Below are 21,458 nucleotides of genomic sequence, written 5' to 3'. Positions count from 1 at the left end.
GCCTGCAGGACAGGTGTGGGGGTCCCCAGTCCCTGCCCCGCCAGGCCTTGCTGGGCAGCTCCCGCAGGCCAGGGGGTTGGGGGATGCCAGCCCCGCCACGGGCTCCGTCTGGGTGGAGGCACTATCATGTGCATCTGTCCTCCAATCAAATGCTACAGTGAGACTTTGATACCCACTCCCCCCCACCGAGAAAAGTGAGACACTGAGATGTGAGAATAAAGGTACATGGTATATCCAAGGCCAAGTTATCTTAATAAGTGTCATGTCTTTCTGTTGAAGCTAGGAGGGATTTATGGGAACTAAAGTCAGGCAGGGCAATTGATAGACTCAAAGAGAAATCAGGCTGAAAGGACCTTCAGAGGTCATCGAGTTGAACACCCTGCTTGAAGCAGGATCATCACTAACCAAATTATTCACACAAATTTATTGTCTAACCCAGGGGTGCTCAACTGGCCCGCAGGCCAGAGCTGAGCTTGTAATCTGGTCTACAGAATCTCCACGGGTCAGAAAATATGGCAGTGGTGGCACTGCTCCCCTGCTGCCAAATTTCTGGACCTGTGGGAGCCCTGCAAGTTGAAGAGTGATCCTAATGCAGTGCTGCAAATTTCTGAACTTGGTGCATGGGGGCATCTTAGGACCCAGATTTCCTGATTCCAGCACATGGGGATGGGCACAAAACCCAATCCCAGTACATGGGGACAATGCAGAGTGCAATCCGGGTAGGTGGGGCTCAATCCAGCCTGTGGACCAGCCCTGTACCACTCATCTGGCTGGAAGGGCCAAAAGGCTGAGCACCAGTGGTCAAAGCTACTGGTTAACCATGACACAAACACAAGACATAACCCTAATCTGCTGCTGCCGAGGCTCTTAAAAAATTATTTGAGAGATCCAAGGACGAGGAACATGCTCCATACCTTCTCCCCCACTACAAATGAAGTCAAAATCCCCCACAATCTGTACCAGTCTGACCATGGGGTAAAATTTCTTCCTGAACCCAAATATGGTGATCAGTGTAACTCTGAACAGAGGCAAAACCCTCTTGCTAAGAGCCTCTGCATTTAAGTCCAGCAAGAGCACTGGCACACTGCAGTAAAAATCCCTAGCCTTGGCTACAGCCAACAGCCAATGTTTCTGAGAAAGGCTTAAGAAAAAAAACAAAAACAAAAACAAACAAAAAACCTACCTGGCAACCAACACAGAAGCATGAGAAATATCCATAATAGAACACAGGCACTGCAACGCCTAGATCAGCCCTGACCAATGCTGTCCACCTCTTTTTGAACACCTCCAGGGATGGAGAATCCGAAAATTCTCCAGGCAAGTTTTTCCTGATATCCAATCTAAAACTACTTTCCTGAAACTTCAAGCCATTGGTACAGATGCTATTCTCTGCAGCAAGAGAGAAAAGGTATTCTCCTTTATGACATCCCTTCAAGTATTTGAAGATTGCTACCATGTCCCCTCTTAAGTGCCTTTTCTGTAAGCTGAACATGCCATCTCCTTCAAACTTACCTCATATGGCTTGCCTTTCAAGCCTGCTATCTTGTTTGTTGCCTGCTTCTAGTCCCTCTAACTTTTTTTATTTTTTTAATATGTGGCACCCAAAACTGCACCCATTACTCTAGATGAGGCCTAAATAGTGCCAAGTAGAGAGGTACTATCATTTCCCATGTCCTGCACCTAAGGCTTCTACTATTGCAGCCCAAAACTACATTCACCTTTTGTGCCACATTTCACCTTTTCGAACCTGCACCTAGAAAGTTCCCCTGACAAAAGTTTCATTAAAACTAATATTCCACAAAGTTTTTGGTTTTAGCAAACTGGCATTCTCTGATTAAAAAAAGAAAATCACCAAAAAGAAAAGTAAAAAACCCACTATTATGTACGTACCATAGTTACCAGCATACCACACACCTTTCTCCCCATAATATAGCCTTCCAAAATTGGGGTGTCATCTTAAGTGAGGAAGCTGATTATTCTACCCAGAATACAGATGTGGAGACACTGTAAGATGGCTGTTTCTTCTCTTCCTTCCAGCTGCTACATGTCCATTTGGGGCAGATCCAGGGTGGATACACTCACACCCTGCTTTGATTCCTGTGTCACTCAAAGTTTAAAACCAACTGCCCATTAACAGCAGTGCTGATGGAGTCAACTGTTTTCAGGGCTTGACTGTAATGTACTTGATTCCTGCTAATTGTTCTTCATTCCACAGCAAATGGAGTTAATGACCATCTTACCTAAGTTTTAATGGCCCTGATGCTCCACTAATCAAGCTATTCTTTTCTATCCTTTCTTTGCCAATTTTACTCCTGGTAACTCTCTGTATTTCACAGCCATATAGACTTTTCTTTTTTAAGCTTTTTCAAGAATCCCATGGAGTCCGGTCTTCAGCAGCAGCTAGTTTCAGCTTTTGGTTGAGCAGCCCAGTTGCTGACAATTCAGCTGTGAAAGGGCTAAAACTATTATTTTTGCCTGAGCAGGAAAGGGAGGGTGATTGAGCTGAAGAATAGGTTCTGCCCCTACTATATGTGGCCATGATTCTAAAGAAGTCAAGATTCATATCTTATTTGAGTGTATGCGGTATGCAGGGCCGGCCCACAATGTTTTGGGGTCCCCTGCAGGAAACAGTTTTGGGGCTCCTTGCCCTGAAGAAGCTGGTGGCACCAGCAGGGGAGAGGGGGTGGCAAGTGGCTGGATGTGAAGTTGGCAGCGGTGGGGGGTAGGGGTGGTGAGCAGCCAAACACAGGGGGTCATCTGTGGCCACAGGTTTCGCAGTATAGGATGCGCTGGCCCTGCTAGTATGTGAGGAAAAACAGTGTTTACCAGTATTGTTGCTTGCATATAACTCTTAGAAACTTTCATTTCTTTACTCGTTTTTCTTAAGCATTGGAATAACCAACTGGAAAACTACATCAAAGGCCAAAACTGAATTGCTAATGTGTGTAAATAAAGAAAAAAATTAATCTAGTGGAAAGTTTGACTTCATTTTTAAGTATACGTTCCATAGAATACAGGTTCAAAATCAGTAAAACACACATAGGCTTCTAATCTGCAGTCCCACCTGCTAGGCAGACTCAGAGAATAAGTCCAAGACATTGCTTATTTTTAATTGTGTAGTATTTTTCACTTCATGCCTACTAGGTAAAGTCTGTATTAAGCTACCTAGAGTTCTTTCAGAATGTTAAGTAAAAAAGAAATCAATCTGATTTTCTTTCTTCCTGTCTTCTCTTGGGTGGCTCAAACAATCATGGCATCTTATTGGATAAGGATAAAGTCAGTGGAATTATACTAGATTTACAATCCATGTAAGTATCTGCAAATCCATCTAATTGACTACTTTAATCTTTGATGATGAGATTGTTAATGAAAAGGAAGGAGCTTCTTTCTTTAAAACAGAACAGGACTTCAAGGTGAAGTGAACTACTTTATTTTATTTTAGATTTTTTTTTAATAAAAAGAATGAGAAAGTGTTTTTAGTATTAAGGAGTAAATTAAAGAAAGTAACATATCCTAGAAGGAAGATGGTAAACTTGATCTTTATTATAGTTAAAGAAGGTGAAGGGTTTGTTTTTTTAAATCACAGGTTCTCAGGCTTTTTAGACTCAAGGCACGTCGTAGAAAGTCTTGCTCTTAGCTTTCACACTCTTTTTATTATGGAAAAATAAGAGAATAATGGTTCTATTGCAAAGAACTCAGGAAGATCATGACTAGTCAGAATGGGTTTATCTTGTGAATCATGTGTAGGTATTTGCACACCTAACAGTGCTACAGCACCCTGGTTGAGAATGATTGTTTTAAACCATGAATGAGAAAGCAAACCTAATGCAAGGCTTCTCAAAAGAACACTTTATTGGCCCTCCTGAAATAGAAACAATAAAGCCTGTCCAGCTTTTTGGCAGAAAATAGCAAATGAAAGCACAAATGGTACAGGAAATATAACAGAAGATGTCATTTTTTTTCTCTACTCAGCACAGAATAAGTAACACAGAACACTAATTTTTAGATCTCACAATAGATAGTTTCAAAGGACTGGAAGGTGTATAGGGTTATATCCTTGTCCAACCCATGTAAAGTGCAGGATTTTGTATTCTGAAATCATTCCATAGATATGCCTAATCCAGCCTCTTCTTGAAAACCTCCACCAAAGGAGAATTCACAATTTCCCTAAGCAGCTTGTTCCATTGTCCTTTTGTTGTTATAATAAATAGTTTTGCTGAGTTGTGACCTACAAATATGTCAATTTTTTTTTCAGAGACTACACGACAACCAACAGCCTTTAACTGAACATGCTACCATATAACACCCCAAAGCCACTCCAGCAAAAATGAAATATCATACCCCTAGATCAAACAAGCCAAGATGACATATATTACATTGTTCTTCAGGCTTTCACCTCTTGATTCCTACCTCCAGACCATCTTAGGATCTCTCTACAGTGAACTGTTAGCCTCAGTCCAGTTTCTAATGTGCAGCCCATTCGTGTATCTGCAGCAGGATGACCATGGCAGCTGCCCCACTCATTGATTTCCTGGGGGCAATGGAAAAAAAATGGAAACAAAAAAACATTGCTGCCATAGCTTCATGATTGTGTTAGCAGCATGGCAACAGCTGGAAGTCGCCACTGTCTCCATGCTTCCGAGCTGCCCCAGGTAGCTGGCTTTATTGTTACGCCTTTTGTGCAGACTGTCAAAGTCTGTAAAGACAACCTTGCTGACTATTTCAGCAGCAAAAGCCAAGCAATTATTACACCTGACAACTGAGGTAGTAATGAAATAGTTCTGCCTGTCTTGCTGACAACACTTTCTGAATGATTCCCATACTACTGATTGCAATTATGGTAATAGTTGATGCTGAGTCCAGGAATCTTTGATTCCAGCGAGGGCTCTGGAGGGGAACGTACACCAGTGGTCAAAGGCCTTTCTGCATGCCATCTCCCAGCCTCCGATCTCTTCCATTCCCTGCCTGCAGTTTAACCCAGCACATCTCCCAATTTCATATTTTTGTTTTCAGATGTTTTTGATGGAAGCCAGTTGAAACAGCCCCAAAATGTTTAAAAATTGGAGCAGTCTTCAAATTTCCTGTTTCTCCTTATAGCAACATTTTACTACCTAGAATGGATTCCTTGGCTGGTTTGTTCTTTTATATAGAATATTTTCCTCTCTTAATATGAGTGTGTGAGGAAAAAAATAAATGGCCTGGAAGAGATAAGCGCCTCTTGGTATCCCAATCCTAATCCCAGTTCTTGCCCATGAATCTCTTCTGCATCATGGTTGGTTAGAAAACTTGATCATATTTTTTTTTAGTTTCATGGAGCTTGTATAGAGGAAGAAGAAGAAAAAAAAAGCAGAGCTAGTCAAAAACAGCCAGCTGGCAACCCTGTTCCATAAGCTTCAGCCATTCCCATGTGTAGCGCCTGGGGGATAGCAGTTGAGGGAGGGAAAACAAACAGATCCACACAGTGCTCAAAGTAATTAAAATAATAGTTTTTATATTTGAGATTTTTTTGGTCAAAATGTTTTACTGTAGATTTTTCCTGGCTACATCTGAGCTAAATCGTAAAGCAAAGAGCAAAGCACAGCAGTAAACTCAAGGCAGTTGTTGTCTATTGTCTACTAAGCAAAATAGACATTAGTAACCAGGTGGCCCTAAACAGAGCACAACACTTATTATTCTTCACTGATATTACAGCTGGGTTTGGGGGCTCCCTTTGAAATGGGATCCACACTGTGTTACAAACTGCGTAACTTGTAGAGCGAATTCTGTTCCAGAATTTCTAAACTACTCCAGCAGCTTCACAAGATTTTCTCTTCCTTGCTGCTGACATGTGGGGCTCTTCCTGCTCCATTAGTTTCTTTATCACTCCCTGATGTTTTGAGAAAACATTCTGTGTGCAGTTTGATAGGCCTCACCTATTCGTGGGGTTGGGAAAGAAGGCAAAGGAGCATGAAATTGTGACCACCAGAATTTTGCAAGGCACATATTACATCCAGGAAGGACATAACTTGTTACAAAGGCAGACATGGTTTGTCTTGTTTCCTTCAAAAGAATAAACTTTTTTTTAAAATCTTTTCTCTAACCTCCCTATAAATCACTACAAAGAAAGAAGGGAAGTTACTAATTTTCTTGTGCTATCCTACCAGACATTCCCAAGTCTGATTTCTGAGGTGCTAGCACTTTTTAATCACTGCCTAAAATCCAGTAGTGTAACTGGGGTGGGGAGGGGGCAATGTTTTATAGCTGCATGTGCACAGCATTTTCTGATATCACTATACATAAGTCTATGAGGCCACATAATCTGAAAATTCACCACAGGCTTTCCATGAAAACCTTGTAGTAGATGCTAAAAGTACTGTTCTAAAAAGGACATTACAACTTTCTGTTTTTGGAATTGGCCTGCACTAGAAATTTTTGGGTGACCAAGATATGGCCTATGGAGCCACGTCATCTACTGCATGGAGCTCTCCTTGGGCCTGGAAATAAGACAGCAGGAGAGTGGTAGTAGCATTATTTCTGGACATACCACCATGTTTCCAGGCCTATAGGGAGCCCAGTAGCTCAGATAACTTGGCTCCGTAAACTAGATCTGGCCCACAGACTGTCCCCATCCACCGGATCAGACCCACAAACTGACCCTGCACCAGATGAGTTGGCTCCACTGTTGGGTGGTAACAGCAGAGAGGGAATGAAGAGGGCAACAGAAACAAAGACTGCATTTTCCGGGATGGGTCAAAACCATGTTCTCCGTGTCTGAATACAAGCACATTTCAAGAACAGCCACATTATACCCACTGTTGTTAGCAGGGTCAGAGAAAAAGGTATGCCAGATCAAAACCAGGGGGAAAAAAGTATTACAAAATTAGAACATGATCAAAACCTGCATCCTTTCAGGTTTTCATTTAGCTTCTACCCTAACTAGATCTTTGTGACTCTTTGCATTTAAATATAATTTAATTCATATTCTGGTCGTGTGTGCACATTTGCATTTGTCCTGACTACATCTAAACAGGAGCCTTGCAGAGTTCTGGTGGCCACAACTTCATGCTCTTTTGCTTTCTTCCCCTACCCTGCTTGTAGGTCAGACATCAAATCGTGAACAGAATGTTTTCTCAGAACATCAGGGAGTGATGAAGAGACTAATGGAGCAGCAAGAGCCAGTGTCAGCAGTAAAATCTGTTACTGCATCTGCAATATTTGCAAGTGCCACAGACTAAACACTTTAGATTGGGTCTCTTCTCTCTGCTTCTAGGAGTGAAAGGCAACAATTCTAAACTGGGGTCATGTCTTCAGAGAGATGTTTTAGCCACACCAAAATTTGGTTGCCTTCAGGTATGGAATTTTGAAGCAACTTTTGAACATCCCCATATTTCAGCAATGCTGAATAATCTTGGGTCTGGCTCAGACTTATTTCAAGCCCACATCATCAGCTTTTCGTAAATTGGTGGGAGAATATTTCTCCATCAGTCTTAGTCCCTCATACATGAATTTGCTTCTTAAATCATTTGAAAATTCTCGAAGGCAAAAACTCCTCCTCTCTCAAAATTGCCTCCTCAGTTCACTTACTGCTAACCAAATATTTATCCCTTTCACAGCTCTGTAGGACCAGATGTCAATACTGCTATATGCTATTATATGCTATTATACGGTGTTCCCTGTTTTTCTTACCCTGGCCTATAACTTTCTACAACAAAAACAGAGGAGGAATCTCCACACTATTTGTGATGCTAAACATTACCTGGAAGAGAAGGTAGTTTTGGAGTAATTATCTACTACTTGGTTTAGCCACAATTTGCATGTTCATAAAACAACCTGAGTGCTATCAGCAGTATTCTTAAGGATCTTACATAATGCAGCCTGTTTCTCTCACTTAAAACCCCCCCCAAAAAACAACATGGAATTTTTCCAAAATCATGTATCTATCAGCAACTTTAACTCAGAGGATGACACTGAAAAGACACAAAATAACAGGAAACTGCACTTATTTTGTACTGTAAAATAGGTATTCAAGATATATGTCTGAAAAATATGTAGTAATTACTTGATTTTGAATAGGTTATGAAAGAATTCAAGTCAAAGGGAATTAACCCTTATAAAACCAGTCAGCTTCCCAGGATTTCCTTGAATAAAAAGTATGTTTTGCCAACTAGAAAAGAGAGTTTCTAGACACTGGGAACTCACTGTTGCATGTACTGAGCTTAACAAAAAACTTAAAAATATTTTCAAAGCCTAGGTAATTCTTATTAATTTTTCTTTTAAAATAAATATTCCCTTTTCTCTCTTTTTGTGTTCTTGTTTTTACATCCTTTACCCAGTGGCCTTGCTAAATAAAGTAATTAACATAAGCAATCAAACAAATACATTCTTTGGCTAAAATGCCCTCTTAGACAGCTACAGTACTTCTCACACATTAACATTTAATCTCATAAGTGGTATTCAGGCCCATGTACATGAATTGTAGACCATACTCACCCTTGTGTGACTACACTTATCTTTCATAGCATGTTCAGAAGGGATCTGAGATGGCCACTTGTGTTTTGTTGTGGTCTGTTCCACCTTGGAAGGTGCCAAGCTCAATGCAAGTCCTTGAAAGGACACACAGGAAAAAACAGCTAGCAAGAGGGTAAGGGGAGGAGGGCCTCTGCATGCTTTACCACGTGTGGCCAACCTGCAGCATGCATGTCACAAATGGCACAGGCAGACTCTGTGCGCAGTACTGGCAGATAAGGAAAGGGGACAGGCAGCACAAAGGTAGATAGGGGAGGAAGAAGAAAGCAGAACAGCAGATAAGGCAGGGAACAGAAAGCACAGTAGCAGATCCATTTTCCTGAGCAGGAGCCAGATCAGCCCCCCCCACCAGGACCCCCGCAGGCCCCAGGGGAGGCGCATCCAGGCCAAGGGTCAGGGAAGATCTAGTCAGGGAACTTCTGGAGGGACTGGATGTTTTTAAATTGGCTGGTCTGGACAATCTCCACCCCAGAGTACTGAGGGAATTAGCTGAGGTCATTGCAGGACCCCTGGCACGGCTTTACAAGCACTCGTGGTGCTCTGGTGTGGTGCCAGAGGACTGGAAGAGGGCCAATGTCGTTCCCATCTTCAAAAAAGGGAGGAAGGAGGACCTGGGAAACTATAAGCCAATAGCCTAGGTATTAGGGCACTTGCCCAGGGTACAGGCCCCCTCAGTGAGAACAAACACATCCCTCACTTCCCAGGAAAGTGCCTCAAGCACCGGCCCATAAGCTAGGCAGGGCTTGTGACCGCCCTCAAGCTGCAGCTCTTAAGCACACTGCACTGGTGCCCTCTTGCAAAGAGGGACTTAGCTTACTCTGGCCAACTGTCTGATGCCCTGTTCTTTCAATGATTACAGGTCCTCAGCATGGCTGGGGAGGAGGATGACCAATATGGGCTCACCTGCACAGCAGTCTCTTGGGGCTGGCTCACCTTCAGGATTTACCTATTTGCAGCTCTACAACTGATGAGTATTTCCTGTAACAGTGCTCCTGCTTCCTCCCTCACTGTCTGGCCCCTGTGGTCAGGCCTTTTATATAGCCCATGGAGGGGACATCTTTAAAGATACAGGACCCCTTTTATATGCCATAGGGATTGGGATCCCCTATTACAGGGCAAGAACACCAACCAGCTCTTCTGTTGACATTGGCCCAGTAGGCAACCAAGAGGGAAAGAATCAGGACACTAAACAGAGATCAGCAAAAGGTAGTTCAGCTCCAGCTGTGACAGAAAAAGGGGGTGCCTGAGGCATTGAACCTTGCTCCTGCTTCCTAATGGAGCCACAGCATTTGGCACTAAATGGATGCATTAGATAAATAGGCAGCAACGCAAGAGCCTTGCATCTGTTTTAGAGGAATGGCATTTAGGGGCTAAGAAAGTAGCTCAGTCTCAATAGATCCACTTATACTCATTGGAGTGTAAGAACTTTTGGTTATAACAGACCTGGAACGTATCTAAATTAATGAGCCAACAGCAACAGCACTTGGCTTGTTTTTCTAGTCTCATCTAAGTCTACTAAGCACAAGGAAGTTAGAGTTAATTGCTCAAGCTGTATATGTTTTAGATAAATAAAACAATGTGGTGGAAACCAAAACCCGAATGATTTACTGTAGTGTGTAGGTTTAGTATATGAAACTCTGCCAGACTGCAAGGGGAACCCACCATTTCCCACTTTTTCTCCTTTAAAGGAGAAAATGTGTGATTGTCTTTACAACCTCATTTTTTTTTTTATCATTGTGACCCCCAAATGGGGCCATGACCCCAAGGTTGGGAACTGATGCTCTAACAGAATGGTGCATCATACATCTAAAGTGCAACTAGGGAGATAAAGTACCATATAGCTTCAAGAGGTTCTTGTACAAAAGACACATAACCAAAACTCCATTGTTAGCCTTGTCTTGTAAACAGATATTGGAGCTTGACATCCAGAGTGCTATTCATGAATGGCCTCTGGGGCAAGAGAGGGATGGCATTTTGGATTGCTCTTTGAGTGCCAGATTGGACACTATACTCTGCCCCTCAATCACAACATAGCAAGGAAACTAGGCCAAGCTGGTGCATGATTGAGGCTAGAGAGCAGCTTGCTTAGTCTACCCTGTGTTTTCTGATTAAAGAGAAATGAGGGCCTTGTATACAAGAGATGTATAATCAAAACTCATTGTGCATCTAATCAAAACTCCTTAGTCATTGTGCATGAGTGGCCTTTGCAAAAATGAAGGCTGATGAGTTAGCTGGGTCACAGCTAGTCCACAGGGGTAGGATTTCTTCTCTGAATACAAGTGGATATTTGAATCAACACTGAACATGCTTTTCATATCTGAAAACAGAACATAGATCAAGGGCAAACCTTTCTGTCAAACATCTCTGGGTAAACTTAAGAGTGATGGCAAATCTGAAGCTATGTAATTCTAGAACATAAGCTTGGTTGGTGCATAATTGAAACATTATGTGATACACTGACTGGCTGAAATCAACAGATTTTGGGGGATGCTGCTGCCCACTTGCATTCAGAAATCAAAGCAGGCAGCTTCTAGCAATTGTTTAGAAATGGTTGCTGAACTCATTATGGGTATTATCTAGCCTTATTAGGCTGAAGGTGATGTAAAGCACTCAATAAATGATAGTATGCTGTGGTTGTGTCTACTCTTGGTATCTGCCATCTCTTAGAAACCATCATTTTTGCTGCATGACTGAAACCCTTTACCTCATTTAGGGGCTCTGCTTTTGGTAAGCAACTGTGATATTCCTATGAAATTTACCATGGCTGGGTATTCTGTCTTCTCTACACCAGAGTCTGTACAGTCTTAATGATCTGCCAAGCTCTGTAACTGGAACATGGGCAGTTCAGTTTGTTTCCATTGTCTTGTGTAATTTGATCTTGCTCATTCTTGGCATATACAGGCAACCCCCACTTAACGCAGTTTCACTTACTGTGGTTTCATTATAGCGCTCATTTAAAGTATGCACCTGATTTCACTTAGTGCACAGAGTATTTCATTAAAATGCTCAGTGTGGGGCTGGGGAAAAGCAGAGATGGTGGCAGCAGTGAGTGAAGACGTGAGTGACAGCCAGCATGGGCCCAGGTCAGGGCAGCAGGAGTGGGGTTTGCTCCTGCACGTGATGCTGTAATCAGCAGGGAGGAGCAGTGGCAGTGAGAAGTGGGGGAAGGGGAACGCATGACCATGGAGCCTGGGCTGGTGCCTAGGGCCAGGGCTGGCAGGACCCAGGGCGGGGTGGCAGGAGTGCGGCAGGAGCCCCTGGCTGGTGGGCAGGTGGGGAAAAGTGGCGGTGGCAGCGAAAAAGGGCAGGTGGGCAGGGGGTGTGAATGTGCGGCCTGAGCTGATAGGGCAGCAGAAGCGCGGGGCTTGGGGTGGTAGGACATGTGCACATTGTCCCCTGCCCCAGGCCACAGCAGGGCAGAGGCCTGCAGAGCTCCTCCTGCTCCTGGGATGCAGCCTGTGCTGTTCCAGTCACACACTCACCTGTGGGGCATGGACACTGTCCTGAGCCTGCAGCAATCTGGCAGCGGTCAGGCCCAGGGCAGGGCAAGAGGTTGTGCAGAACCAAGTATATTTGTTTACATTAAATCCTAATGCTGTTTCACTTGGCGCTCAGTTTTTTCCAGAACCAATTAAAAGCGCTAAGCGGGGGTTGTATAAATGCATTACTTAATGTTATCTGATACCACCAACTTATATAATGTCAGGTAGCATTCAGGAATAAATTGTGGATGAAGATTCCCAAGGTGTAGATTTCTTTGGTGGGGCCAGTACTTTAACACAGAAAACTTGGTAGTTATTACTAGTGCTTTTTGAAATATGATTCCAAATCATTAACCAGATGGAAAAGATTCCAAGTGGTTCTAAGAGGAATGGATCCCACTTTCCTACCCAAAAATTCCACAAGTTTCCTAGAAGCCACTTACAGTTGGAATTGACGTGCCCGCTTTGATCCGGACTGGCTACGATAATAGCCTTTTATTCAGTGATGTCATTTATGTATGACATGTCAGAATGCCTTTCTGGACATATGTTGCCATTCCAGACCATCCATGATGAATGCAAGGTATAAAAAAAGCAACAAGTTGGTAGTTGATACCATGATGCTACAATGATTCTATGTGTTTTCTGAAGTAATATGACATATTTTGTACAGCCAGCTGGAGAAGGATCTTTCTCCTGGGATTGAAATTCCTCAATATTAAGGCACCAAACCCTAAAGAGACTATCCTAACATCATGGTTTGTGCTGCTATACTTGTAAAATACTTTACAGGAAGATGACAATTTAGGTATATGTTTGGCTTTTGTATTGAAAAGTGTGCTTGACTTTTCCATTTCAGTGAAAACTAGAAGCTCTGATTCTACATTTTTTCTATTTAGCTGTATGGTTCACTAATGACAATGACCACTACACAAAGGCAGTGGACATGACAGCCGTGAGGTATAAAGGAGTTTAACATTTTGGGCATTTCCTCCCATCTGAAAGGTTTGTAATGCAAGTGCATGAGGACAGACATGCTCACAGGGCTCCAAGTTCTATACCATACTTGACCTCTTTTAAGTTATCAGCCAGATGCAACAAGAAGGAAAGGTGCATTGTCTTTGTCTGGTCTACCAAACAAATTAGTCTGAACAATTAGAACAAATATGGCCCAGAACATATAAGCAGAGATATGTGGTTACTGTGCTAGTCTGAAATCAGGAAGATGACAAAGTAGATTTGCACCGTATAGACTAACTAAACCATAGTTCATAAGGTACAAATCTATCTCGCTTTCTCCCCTAACTTATAAGACATCACTTGTTCTAAAGAACACTTTCTTTTATCTAAACATTAAAAATTAAGATAGAACTAGTGCATTTATGCCCCATGTTTGGATTTCACCTACCTCAGTTGAAGGCTTTCTTTGATTTTTATCTCTAGTGAATACTACATATTATCTGCCTTATATATTCATGTGCTGTCTGTCACGAAAGTATCTTATTATTGTTACATAACCTGCTACTTCAATTTGTGTAATATAAAAGTCAATCCACGGATCTGTCTAAGGTGCTTGAAATGAATCCTCCTGGGCTTTTCTGAGGGGAAGTACAGTGTGCATATATTGGTCACATAAATTAGGTTATTATACTAATCCTGATGTACATTATAAAATGCAAAGGGTTAAAGTAAAGAAGATCAATTATGGAAACAGGAGAATCAAAAATCTCGTACACTTACTATATTAATTTAAATCTATTTACAGTTAAAATACTTTGTGTTCTTCATTGGTAAAGAATGATGCAACAGACTAAAGCAACAGAGAGACCATGCAATTCCCATGGAAGCTCTCACTTACAGGATCAGTTCATAATGGCAATTGTTTGCAATACCTACTTAAGTAGTTTTGTGTGTTCCACATTATGCTATAAGAAGCAGAAAAAAATCCATCTCAGTTCTATCCATACTAAATGTCCCTGTTGACTTATTCACAGCACTAGCCATGCCAATTAATATTACAGATCCTGTCTATTATAACAAATACTTGCAGTAAAGTTGCACTTTTTTTTTTAGAAAATGCCATTCTTGTGTACCTGCCACTCTATATAAGTAAGAGTTACAACAAAGATGCTGAAAGATACTGCTAGCCCTCCCAATATTCCTCATGGAAGTATGGAAAACCTCTCAAAAACACACTTTCAAAATGGGAGACAGTTTTTAAGTCTATTATTTGCTTTGAAATAGAACAATCAATTAGGTTTCCTTGCCATCAATAATAAATACTATTCATATACACTAAAACAATACATTAAAACAATAATCATAAATAATTATGATTTGGCTCTTCAGAGTTAACAATCCTGAAATGGCAAATTAGAAATTTCATCTCACTAAGCACTTTAGTCCAATGTTGCTCACATCCAAATTATTTTTTCCTGATACTGAATTAGAATTGCCAGCTACTGTAGATTTTGCCTTTGAACACATTACAGCTGAAAGCCCTGCAAAAACCCCGATGATACACAAGCATTTTTTAATCGATCAATCCACATGTTTAAATTTATATGTGGGAGTAATCCTATTGAGTTTGTGAGGTTACATATATAAGATTCTGCCAGGTTGAATTTATGTGTATAAAAATTAGACCCAAATGTTAATACAAAGTGTAACAAATCCTTTGTGTACCAAACAAATAAAAATATTATCAAATTGAGAGAGAATGAAAATGTTTCTGTTTATTCCTCTAAAACTGTTTACTAAACACTGCTCCATGTAAAATGCAGAAAAAATCATTAGGAAAAAGTTTTGTGCAGTGGAGGAGTAGAGGCCAGAATCCAGCCTCCTCCTTTCAGTGCCCATCTCACTGAATCATGTTGCCACTCACTCCCTGACTTGCTTTCTTTTCACTTCTATATGTTGAGGGGCACCTGGAACTTGGAGATTTACAAAGATCTGTGTGTCTTCCCAGGAAGAAAAGAATCACCACAAATGGCTGATAGCAATTCCTTCTAAGCATGCTCAGAAGGACAAGTCTAGTTGTGCACATGAAAAAACAATCTAAAATCTATTTAAATTGCACGAAGTGCACCTTAAGTTACTACATTAAATGTGTAAGAAGCATTTAGGGCACTTCTATACATGCTCTGGGGGTGGAGGGGTGGGAGGCACTTTAATTAGAGTGGCTGTGAAAGCTGTTCTAATTAAAGTACCACTGCATCCCATGTATCAGCATTTCCACAATTCAAAATAGTGGTGGGAGTACTTGAACTAAAGCTCATTTGACAAGCTTTAGCTCAAGTACCTCCACCATTTTGAAGCGCAGGGATGCTGGTACACAAGAAGTGGGAGGCTGCTGGAGTGTGGTAATTACCATGGCGCAGCAGACTTGATTTACTGTATCAGTAATTACAGTGCATCAGAGCAGCCTCCGCACTCATGTACAGGCACCTAGATTCCTAAGCAAACCAGGATTTGGGCTGGAGAGTCAACTGCATGCTTCCACATTTACAACGAATAATTATTTTAGCAATAAAGGTTACAAAGATCTTCCTTTGGCCAGTACTTAGGCATTTCCATTTGCTACCACATGTGAAAAAAGGCTGTTTGTTGATCCAACTATACGATAAGCCCAAGACCACTGATTTATATTTTTATTTGCATCTGCCAATAAAGCTTTTGAATAAATTTACCTAAAATTATAATAAACAGTTGAAACACATTGCAATCTGTGTAACTGTTTCAATAATTAGTTGGGAAATGTCTCACCCCTTGGTCTTAGCAACAGTTATGATTTTTTTGTCTTTTTTACTTTTCTGATCATTGCACAGTTGTATTAACATTGCAGGAAAGCAAAAGCCAGAATTCAATTAAGAACATTCAACATTGTCAAAAAATATGAGAGAAATTTATGAACAACAACAGAACTCAGACTCTAAGAGAGGTAGGGATCAAATCAAGGTAACTTACTATTTAATTTGGTTTCATACATCTCCCTGTTTTGTATTAATTGATTTCAAAATCTTTCCTGAAAACCCATTTCTTCCATGCTGTCTATGGTAAGTTGTGAGCTGGTAATGGATAGACAGGTGGTTTTCTGAGGCTATGGACATAATTAATGTCTCTATTTCAAACAACCTACCGCTAACCTGTAAATTGAATAATAAGCCAAAACCCTCTGATTCCTGTCATTCTCTTCCCCACCCCATTCTATGTCAACATTTTGTACTTGTCTTAATTTACCTAGTAACCTCTTTGAGGCAGGGACTGTATCATGGTATATAGTTGGAAAATACAGCACAACGGGCCCTGTTCTGATAGCCACCTCTGAAACTAAAACAAGTAATTATATATTACAGCAATGCATTCAGCAAAACCATTTACTTGCAATTTGTAACTATAGCTTTTTTTCTTAAGCCTTTGCTTAAATGAAGCAATAGAAACTGGAAGTAACATGTCAAATATTCAGCCTCCAGCAGATTCATGGACCTGTCAAGCACAGCATATCACTTAGGTACTACTTATAACCTACCACCTGCTGTATAGGAGTGTCTCTCATATCAGCAGCTGATCAAATGATTCCAGGCAGTTCTCCTTCAGGGAAAGATCCTTTGTTTTTGCCACACAGCATAATCTTTCAATGCTCCAGAGTCACTCTGGCAGTCCAAAGTGCACTACAGCTTCAGCACTTTGTTATAGGCAAGGAACGTCAGCTACACTTCCCCTTGGGAGTAATTGATCTTTCAGGCAGTACATGTTGACCAAAAATGCTGCTATTCTAGCATTTCTCTCCAGCTAACACCTAGAGGAGCTCTGAACTTCCTACAGACAAGATGAAGGCAGCTGTGGCAAAGGACATAATGCAGTCTTCATTTCTAGCATGTGGTATTTTCCTTCTTTCAGGTGCCCTGTACAAAATACAAACAAAATAAAGTAGTGTTGCTGATGAGTATGATGCAAAGTTTTTTTAAAGATTTATTCAGCCAAGCCCTATCTTGGAGTGAAAAACTGAAAGGGTTCTGAAGTCTCTGCTGTAACGCACTATATTCACTCCATGCTTACTCAGAGAGAACAAACCAAACACAACTGGAAAATACTGTCTCCTGACACAGTGAGTGGCTCCTGGGGTTGAATCACAAATCTGTTAGTGACTGTGAACAAAAATGACAGGCTGCAATCAGGAGAATTATGCTCTTGAAAGTCTCTTCATACTATTTTACTTATGATAATATTTTTTTTACTCAAGTAATCACAGCTGATGCTGCAGCTAGTTATACTCTGTGCTTTCTCAGGACGATGGAAATAACACTGGGAGATGGAGAAAGGAAGTTTACTAAAATATTTATCTTCCAATAAATATGGGAAAAAATGAAGTTCATATAGTATTTATCATACTGCTTCATGTCATTCATCTTTATTATCTAGATTATCTTGGCAAATGATTTAAAATAAATACATTTTCTGGCACATATTACAGCAAATTTGAGTAGCATCAGTCAATGATGAATCATCACTGTTAGATGCAGTTAACAAAATTCCAGCCTTATTCCTCTGTTCTCTATCCCCAGTCACCATGTTTTAGTTACCAGAAGGACTGACTGGGATTCCTTTCCAAGTACCCATCATTTTTAAAGCATAAACAATGGTAAAAGTTACTGCCAAAGCTCACATTCTCCTCCTCTCCCCCAGAAGCTGAATATGCTGCCATTGGCTTTCAACTTTCTACTGGCTCATGGAGATTAGATGCAAACTAAATACTCTAAAGATTAGATTTTGGTCTTCCACATGGTAACATGGACAGCAAAGATGCTCACTGCTTTAAGCACTACTTTTTCCTCCAGAAGCACACTTTTGCCATGCAGGCCATTTCTGTTGTGAATTCTGTTCACTGAAGCTTTGCAAATTGCATACAAATACTCTTTTTGGTGTGAGAGTAGATTTAGGTTAAGTATCATTCAAATATAGTCCTTCAATGTTTGCATACAAAGCTATCAACACTATGCAGCAGTGAGACACTAGCAGCAGTTTCCTTTGCAGTCAAACATTAAGGAGATATTCTGCATGTATTTATTTATTTAGTCTGTAGGCAACAGCAAACTTCTCATTCCTAAGGTAGCCACTCAGTGTCAGTCGCACATTAAAATATTACAAGTTCTACTCTAGTTTATATACAGTATTTCTACTGTGCTCTTCACAACACTGAGTGCCTTCCAGCAGTGCATTAAACAGAGTAACTAACCTCTTTCACATGCTCAGTATCCCAGATTCTCACCAAGCAGAAAATTATGTGCAGTGGAGTGTTTTGTTTTGGATTTTTAAAAATATAAAGCACATTTAAAACAATTAAAATAGCTATATCAAAATATTTCAATGCCCTTGTAGAAAGAGGAAATTATAAGACCCCAAAAGGGTTACACTAGTAACTAGGTATTATTAAAAAAATAATAAATTGTTTAACCAATAAACTCTGTAGTAACCAGTTAGTTCATTAGTTGTTTAGCATAGGGCAGGGTGCAGCATGGAAGGGGGGAAAAGGATGCTGCACGGTGCCCCAGCAGAAACTGGAAGGCAGCAAGGGAAAGTGGGAGGGAGGGTGCAGCCTCCCACAAACAGCTAAAGCTCCAGGCACGAGTATCCACAGGGCTTATTAGGTACCAGTCCCCTCCTTCCCCTTCCCTTTATCACTCCTCCCTTCCTCCCATCTGCCCTGGGGTTTCCATACCAATTAATTGTTTAACCATTGTAATTAAAAGTGTGGCAGTGCACCTTTGGGTGCCTGCCACTTTTAGGGCTTGAGCAGGCTGTCAGGCAGCCTTTAGGTGGGAGCAGACTCAATCAGGCAGTCACATGACAGCCTAGAGGCCACCTGACTGGAGCAGGGCTGAGCCGCCTCAGTATAAGAGCAGGCCCTCCAGCAGTTACTACAGGGAGCCAGAGGGATAACATCACCCAGCCAGAGTATTGCTGCTCCCAAAACATCTGGAGGTTAAGCATAGCACCTATGGGGATGGAGGAGGTTCCTGGGGACCCAGTGTGGGGTCCAGTGCCTTGAGAACAGGGCTGAGTGCCTGTGACCTGCTGAGAGGAGGGCTCAGGACAAGCCCAGAGAGGAGCTATGTGCACAGGGGCTTTGTGAGAGACCAGAAAGGTTTGAAGACTGGTCCTGGGGAATGACCTAAAACTACATTCTGCTGGGGCTGGATGGTGTGGTGGGGCTGCCTGTGGCAGGGCAGTCTCCAGGAAGTGCCACACCTGTGCCTCCTCAGTGAAAGGTAAGTATGGGGTACCAGAAAGCCTTAGCCCTGGCTGCCTTGCTGGTGACCCAGTGAAGGGGAAAGGCTAGGGGAGCACACCCTGGCAGAAAAACACAGGTCAAAGCCCACAGAGTGGGAGCAGTTTGTGGAGGGGCCCAAGAAGGCAGACCCATAGGGCAAAGTGAGGGTGAACAGCTCTAACCTAACCAGAGTAACCACGACTGGTCAATGCTGGGGCCAGGACCAGAACAGTCAAAGGGCCAGAGTGCCCACCAAGAGGGACACCCAGAGCCAGGGCTTCTGACTGACCTGAAGGTGAGGCCAAGGCCTTTGTGGCCAAAGGTCCTAGAGGAGAGCACACCTGGGAGGGAGAAGCATTCACGGTGGCCCAGAATGAGGGCAGAGTAGATTGCCTGAGAAGGAGGCATCCAGGTGGGGTCCAAACACCAGACTAGAACATAATGGGGCCTAGTGATGCCATCTGCAAGGTATGGGACATGGTATAAGGGGAGGTTTGGAGCTGTGTATAACATTCAGGGTATTAAAATGGTCAGCCTCCCATCTACAAACAACAATTATATTACATCAAAAGTGTGGCAGGAGAATCAGGTGAGAGGACTGCCCTAGACAGGTGGCCAGGCCAATGATTATAACTGTCTTTGAGACAGTCCTCTGTCTCAAGCAGGTTAAACAGATTTTTTTTTAATCAGTATTTACATCCCTAGTTTACACAAGACAATTTTGGTTCATTACAAGCAGATGCTGGATCATAACTATCCCCCTTCTGTACCTTGGTAGCTCTTTGAAAATTTGGAAGGATAGTACATCTCTGATTCTTCAAAAAAAACTTTAATTGGTCCCATTACACTGTATAAGCTATGTGACTGGCAGAATTGATTCAGATTTGATTTTATGGCCCTTGCAGAGGAAAAGACATACCCCAAAGCAGTCACTTGGTAACTTCAACTATTTAGAATCACAGGTGTGATTTTGTTAAAATACTATTTGTAGATTGCAGTATTGCAAGACTTCAGTTATATTTTCCCCTCAACCATGTCTGTCACAATACATTTGATCTGTAACTTCAACTTGGAATACACTGGTGTGCATACACACTCAGGTAGATATGTTGGTTCCAATTTTACTGGCAATATCAGGTTCTAGGTTTGGCAATCTACTGTTGTCTACATCTACAAATAGAAGGAAGGTGGCACCTGAAAGAAGAACAAACTATACAAGAATATGATACGACAGGATATTGGTCTCATGTCCTCTCTCACACATTGACACAAAAATCAACGATTTTTCCTAAAAAAAAGTAATCATACGGTGTTATCAAGGCAAGGAAAAGTAATGATCCAAATAAATTTATGTAAAGGAGTATAATAAAAGATAAACACTTATTTAGATGATATTTAAACATTAACGGCATCAGGGAAAGCGCTATTTGCTTTTCTTAACAATTAAGGATACTATTCAACAAAATGTGAAAAGGATCATGAAAGACAACTCACTGACAAAGACAGGACTTGACCAGACGAAACTTAAGCTTTTTACCTGTGGCACTTTAGAGTGTTCTTGGTGTTGTTTTCATAATGTACTGTGTGATTGTTATGTGTGAGGGGTGGCATCGGATGGTTTACCCAAAAGACTGTTTGGATAAACAAAGTGGACTCAGTGGCCCAAGAGATCACCTCCCCTACCACATTCCTTAAGATACCAAGGTGGTTTGTTTGTTTTTGGTTTGCTAGTCACATTGGGCATGTCCCCACAAGTATGCATATGTGGTTTGCAGTGCCTCAAAGCTGTTTGAGGCACTACAAACCTCATCCAGTGCACATTAGGGCTGTGCAAAAATTTGATAACTATTTCATTTCAGCAGTGTTTCAAGTGTTTTGATGCTCAAAACATCAAATCTGAAATGAAACGGGAGACATGTTGAAACATTTGAAACAAAATGAAACAAACTGAAACATTTCAAAGGTATTTTGGCATTTCGAAGGTGTTTTGAAGCCAGGCTGACAGGGAAAGAGAAAGTAAGGAGAGAGAGAGGGGGAAGAGGGGAGAACAGACTGACATCTGTAGCTGGCCAATGTTTGCCAACTATTCCTGAGGTCCCTTCCAATCCCAGTGCAATGGAGGAGGGACCTAAAAACTTTTAAAATAGCATATAAGCCTGTGAGTGCCTAAGCTGTCAGCCTTTGTTAGCCTGTCTCTCACC

The sequence above is a fragment of the Crocodylus porosus genome, unplaced genomic scaffold (assembly GCF_001723895.1).
Source record: "Crocodylus porosus isolate Cpor-Errol unplaced genomic scaffold, CroPor_comp1, whole genome shotgun sequence".
Taxonomy (NCBI): Eukaryota; Metazoa; Chordata; order Crocodylia; family Crocodylidae; genus Crocodylus; species Crocodylus porosus.
The sequence above is the reverse complement of the archived record's forward strand: the minus strand, read 5'-3'. Positions refer to the sequence as shown.